Source organism: Oncorhynchus gorbuscha, linkage group LG22 (assembly GCF_021184085.1).
Source record: "Oncorhynchus gorbuscha isolate QuinsamMale2020 ecotype Even-year linkage group LG22, OgorEven_v1.0, whole genome shotgun sequence".
In the NCBI taxonomy this organism is placed as follows: domain Eukaryota; kingdom Metazoa; phylum Chordata; class Actinopteri; order Salmoniformes; family Salmonidae; genus Oncorhynchus; species Oncorhynchus gorbuscha.
Genome location: NC_060194.1, coordinates 17,002,681 through 17,009,192, shown reverse-complemented (window position 1 = coordinate 17,009,192; position 6,512 = coordinate 17,002,681).

Below are 6,512 nucleotides of genomic sequence, written 5' to 3'. Positions count from 1 at the left end.
GTTCATTATTGTAAATTGTAACGATTCCCTTAATGGTATTTGTTTGTTCAACATTATTCATTATTCATTGTTGTATCATAAGATGTAAAATATATATATATTCAACCACAAGGGTGTACAAATGAGTTATGTTTAAAAAAAAAAAATCATAGAGGATTAATATTATTTCATTGTTGATAACGTAAGGCCTGTTTAAAATGAAAACATGCCAGCCAGACAAGCTAATGTATGATTAAAAGGTATTTGCATATGAAGGGAGAGGAAATTAACTGAATTTGTGAACTGTAAGGTAAGTAACATTAATGTGTGTGGAAGGAGGGGGCATTGAAGTTATATTAATTTTTTTTACCCTGATGCCATTTTATTCATAAAAAGCAGAAGACGGTAAATAACATTAATCGCAATGGTTAGCCTATTAACAGGTGTGATATGTTAAAAGTTCATTTGTGGAATTTCTTTCTTTCTTAATGCATTTGAACCAATCAGTTGTGTTGTGACATGGTAGGGGTGGCATACAGTAGAGAAACGACAGTCCATCATTACTTTAAGACATGAAAGTCAGTCAATCCGGAAAATGTATTCAAGTGTAGTCGCAAAAACCATCAAGCGCTGTGATAAAACTGGATCTCATGAGGACCGCCACAGGAAAGGAAGATCCAGAGTTACCACTGCTGCAGAGAATAAATTCATTAGAGTTAACTGCCGCTCAGATTACAGCCCAAATAAATGCTTCACAGAGTTCAAGTAACAGACACATCTCAACATCAACTATTCAGAGGACACTGCGTGAATCAGGCCTTCATGGTCAATTTCTGAAAAGAAACCACTGCTAAAGGATAGCAATAAGAACAAGAGACTTGCTTGGGCTAAGAAACATTGGACAATAGATCGGTGGATCGATGTCCTTTCATCTGATAAATCCAACCACCATGTCTTTGTGAGACGCGGAGTAGGTGAACGGTTGACCTCTGCATGTGTGATTTCCACCGTGAAGCATGGAGGAAGAGGTGTGATGATGCAGGGGTGCTTTGCTGGTAACACTGTCTGTGATTTATTTAGAATTCAAGGTACACTTAACCATACCACAGCATTCTGCAGCGATACGCCATCTCATCTGGTTTGCGCTTAGTGGGACTATCATTTGTTTTTCAAATGGGCAATGACCCATCACAACTCCAGCCTGTGTAAGGGCTATTTGACCAAGAAGGAGAGTGATGGAGTGCTGCAGATGACCGGGCTTCCACAATCACCCGACCTCAACCCAAGTGAGATGGTTTCGGATGAGTTGGACTGCAGAGTGCAGGAAAAGCAGCCAACAAGTGCTCAGCATATCTGGGAACTCCTTCAAGATTGTTGGAAAAACATTCCTCATGAAGCTGGTTGAGAGAATTCCAAGAGTGTGCAAAGTTGTCATCAAGGCGAAGGGTGGCTCCTTTGAAGAATCTAAAATATATTTTGATTTGTTTAACACTTTTTGTGGTTAATACATGTTCCAACTATGTTTTTTTCCATAGTTTTGATGTCTTTACTATTATTCTACAATATTGAAAATAGTCAAAATAAAGAAAAAGCCTTGAATGAGTAGCTGTGTCCAAACTTTTGACTGGTACTGTATATGTTGTTATTATGTTTACCTTTATTGGCATGGCTCTGAACTCCCAAACTATGAGGGCAGGTATAAATGCCTCAGTGCATGGACAGCATTCTGAAACATTTCCAGTTGAGTGCATTAGTGAAGGTACAAACATTCCAACGACTCATGGTCAAGCTCGCAGTAACACCGCTAGGCCTGCTGTCTTTAAAAGCGACCACTACAAGTTTGGTTTAATGACTTCTTAATGACAACTACTGCCCCCCTTCTTTCCAGAATGTGGAGGAGGAGCGAGCAAATCTCCCGTGTCCAGTCCGTTCCCTCAAACGCTATATGCAAGCCTCGGAGCACTACAGGAAATCAGACCAGCTGTTTCTGTGCTGGGAAGTCAAAAGCCCGTGCATTGTCCAAGCAGAGGCTTTCACACCGGGTTGTGGATGTCATCACTCAGGCCTACGAGGGTGTAGGTCTCCCCGTCCCAGAAGGTGTGATATGTCACTCGACCAGAAATGTTGCCACATCCTGGGCTGCACAGAGAGGCGCCCCCTTGAATAACATATGCGCAGCTGCTACCTTGTCATTGCCCTGCATGTTGTCATGACTGCCATGTGAGGATCACAATGGGTCAGATCAGCTTGGCAATAATTGACAATAACCAGACCTTCTCTCACCCACAGAAAAGGGGAAGAGGGAACTGGGCCGGTTCAACAGTTCACCGTTCACAAGGTGGGGTGGGCTCTTTCTCCCCCTTTAGTATCTTTGTTTCACAGACCGTTTTCCCTCTTAAACTCTAACACAGTCAAAAGTTGATATTGGATCAGTATTTCTAACATAAGAATGTGGGGAATGGTCAGTGGTGAGTTACACTACCGGTCAAAAGTTTTAGAACACCTACTCATTCAAGGGTTTGTCTTTTTTTTAAACTATTTTCTACATTGTAGAATAATAGTGAAGATATCAAAACTATAAAATAACACATATAGAATCATGTAGTAATCAAATAGTGTTAAACAAATAAAAAAATATTTTATATTTGAGATTCTTCAAATAGCCACCCTTTGCCTTGATGACAGTTTTGCACACTCTTGCCATTCTCTCAACCAGCTTCACCTGGAATGCTTTTCCAACAGTCTTGAAGGAGTTCCCACATATGCTGAGCCACATTGGCTGCTTTTCCTTCACTCTGCGGTCCAACTCATCCCAAACCATCTCAATTTAGTTGAGGTCGGGGATTGTGGAGGCCAGGTCATCTGATGCAGCACTCCATCACACTCCTTCTTGGTAAAATAGTTCTTACACAACCTGGAGGTGTGTTGGGTCATTGTCCTGTTGAAAAACAAATGATAGTCCTACTAAGCGCAAACCAGATGAGATGGTGTATTGCTGAAGAATGCTGTGGTAACCATGTTGGTTAAGTGTGCCTTGGATTCTAAATAAATCACAGACAGTGTCGTGTCTTTGGCTATGTGATTAAATGATGACATGCTATTCTATAAAATAATTTCTCTGTAATTAATATTACCTGGTTAAGCTAACCAGGTGAATGTAATTAACCAGAAAGTCGGGCAACCACGAAATAATGTTCATAGAGCTGTTATCTTCCGAATGAATTCTTAAAGCCTGGTAATCTTTTACCTCAATAGCAGTCAAAATTGAATTGTCACCTTATTTAGTCTCATCTGAAAGTTGTAAATTCTTGGTTATCTTCACGAACCCTGGCTAACAAGTTGAACCAGCAAAACAAAATTTGGTTTAATTATTTATTTACTATATACCTAAATAATCACACAGAATTACATATACACAGAATGGATCATACATTGATTACAAATGATGTCCTAAAGGAAAACCTCCTTAGCAGACGGAACAGATATGGCAACTGGTTACACAAAGAAAGGGGGTTGGGTTTTTAATGAAAGAGCGGGAAGACTGAGGAACAAATAGATTTTGTGTCTCTATCGGGCCATAGGCAGCTACTCTATCGTAAATACAGAATCTTGTGCATTATAAATAACCACCCATTTGGAAAAGGAAAATGCAATAAATATTTACTCTGAGCTGAGTTTTGATCGGTTGGTCATAGATGGAAGGTCTTGTTGTCATTTGAAGAATTTCTGGTGGTAGAACGGGTATTTGGTAGTATCGTCGTCGTGTGGTAGAATATTCTGGCTGGTATAGTCGAAATTCATCCTTTTGTCGTGTGGATTGTCATCTTCACGTTGAAATTCAATGCTAATTTCCTTAGGTTCTTGTCATTAAACCAGAGCTCACGCTGAGGTAGTCTTAGTTCTGTAGGTGACCTTGTCCCGTTTAATGCGGGGATCGCAAGTCCTCACGTCCTTGGAACAGGAAGTTGAATTTTCATCAACGGGTTTATATATTGGTGAATGAAGGGCGTGTTTCATAGTTTACAACCAAAGTCTGTTCACTTGGGCGGGGCCTCTGAGTGAGCAGATTTTCTCTATGACAAACCGTTCTCTCATTTAATCTTTTCACAAATAGTTTCATATTTAAACATTTAAATTGCACAAAAATTCCATGTGAATATGACAACTAGAATGTGTCGACTTTCCAAGATACAGTCATCAGTAATGTAATCAGTTATGTCATCAGTAATGTCTCATGTCTCAGACGCCAACTGATCTGACATCATATTCTCTAAGTACCAACGCATATCTTCAGCTGGTTGGATTACCGAAACATGGTTCCTGTCCCCCACCTTTTGATGTTCCCAGACTCTTTATGTTAACAAAGGGCTTTTCAAGAGTCAACTCTATGGAGTAGAGAGAGAGAAACGGGAGGGGAATGTATTTATGGGGGTCATAAACCTCCCCCAACAGGCCAACGTCATGACAAAAGTGTCACCAGCAAAGCACCAACACACCATAACACCTCCTCCTCCAGGCTTTACGGTGGGAAATACACATGCGGAGATCATCCGTTCACTCGCACCGCGTCTCACAAAGACATGGCGGTTGGAACCAAAAATATCCAATTTGGACTCCAGATCAAAGGACACATTTCTACTGGTCTAATGTCCATTGCTCGTGTTTCTTGGCACAAGCAAGTCTCTTATTATTATTGGTGTCCTTTAGTAGTGGTTTCTTTGCAGCAATTTGACCATGAAGTCTTCTATGAACAGTTGATGTTGAGATGTGTCTGTTATTAGAACTCTGTGAAGCATGTATTTGGGCTGCAATTTCTGAGGCTGGTAACTCTAATGAACTTATCTTCTGCAGCAGAGGTAACTCTGGGTCTTCCATTCCTGTGGAGAGCCAGTTTCATCACAGCGCTTGATGTTTTTTGCAACTGCACTAGAAGAAACTTTCAAAGTTCTTGAAATGTTCCATATTGACTGACCTTCATGTCTTGAAGTAATGATTGACTGTCATTTCTCTGTGCTTATTTGAGCTGTTCTTACCATGATATGGACTTAGTTTTTTACCAAATAGAGCTATCTTCTGTATACCTCCCCTCCCTACCTTGTCACAACACAACTGATTGGCTCAAACACATTAAGAATGAAAGGAACCTGTCACGAGTCCGACCGAGGGTGTTTCCCCTTCCCGGGCGGGTGGAGCTCGGCGGTCGTCGTCACCGGCCTATTAGCTGCCACTGATTGTTTTTCCTCCCCCTCCTTGTATGTTTAGTGGTAAGCACCTGTTCATGTTTAATTAGTTTGTCTTTATTAGACAGCCGGCCCGCCTGGTTGTTGTGCGGGATTATTTCTATGTAACCTTCGGCTCTGTTGTAGAGGTACGTGTTAGTGCCTAGTCCTGATTTTTTTCCATTGTACTTTTTGATTCCCTGTGGTTGGGAACGTTACTTTTGTGAGCACCCTGTGGTGCGTTGGTGCTATTAAAAGACGCACAGGATTGAACTCTGTCTCCTGCATTTGACTCCACACCCACGACACCCGGAGCATTACAGAACCCCTAAAATTAACACTGGTTAATTGAATTGCATTCCAGGTGACTGCCTCATGAAGCTGGTTGAGAGATAGCCAAGAGGGTGCAAAGCTGCCATGAAGGCAAGGGGTGGCTATTTGAAGAATCTCAAATCTCAAATATATTTTTATTTGTTTAACACTTTTTTGGTTACTACATGATTTCAGATGTGTTACTTCATAGTGTTGATGTCTTCACTATTATTCTACAACGTGGGGGCACGTCCTTCCACGCTGTCATGTCCTCCCATGCTGTCACGTCAGCAGTTGTTATTATCACCCGACCTGCGTGGAGCGCCAGGGATATAATCCATAATTTCAACCGTACTGACGGTCTTCCAGGTATTCACAGAAACACAGTTACATGCGTTACTTCCGTTATGGACATGAGGCTCCTGTACGACGCACTCAAACTCATCCTACTGTCCAAGTGCTAAGACAACAGAAACGTACCAACTCTATTACGTATGCAGACAAACTGATCCCCCGGATGAACCTTATCACCAACCAGATCTGCCTTGTTGTTCATAAAACTCCAAAGACCCCCCCCCCCTCTTGTGCAGTGGAACCCAGAAATATATGTGACCACTTGGTTACGGTGCTGGCCTTTCAGCACCATGATTTCATAATCGCTTAAAATAACCCTGATCGAGTTATGTTGCCTACGCCTAATAATCCTATTCATCACTTATTATTATAAAAGGTTGTCACTTCTCATAATGGTGCTCGTTTAGTAGTTAGATCAAAGCTGAATCAATGGCTCGATGAGTTTTGTGTGCAGGCTGGTGGCTGATTCCTTGATCTATACCAATTATCCTACCCGCCGTCTTCATCAAGTGCTGAAGCTTGATTTGGTCTTGCACTCGCATGTTTCCGAAAACGCATATCCGACCAAAGGACGGCACATTCTGCAGGACAGATTTATAGAACATTTGAAAGATATGCAATGTCTTTATCTTTACAAAGGCACAGTCA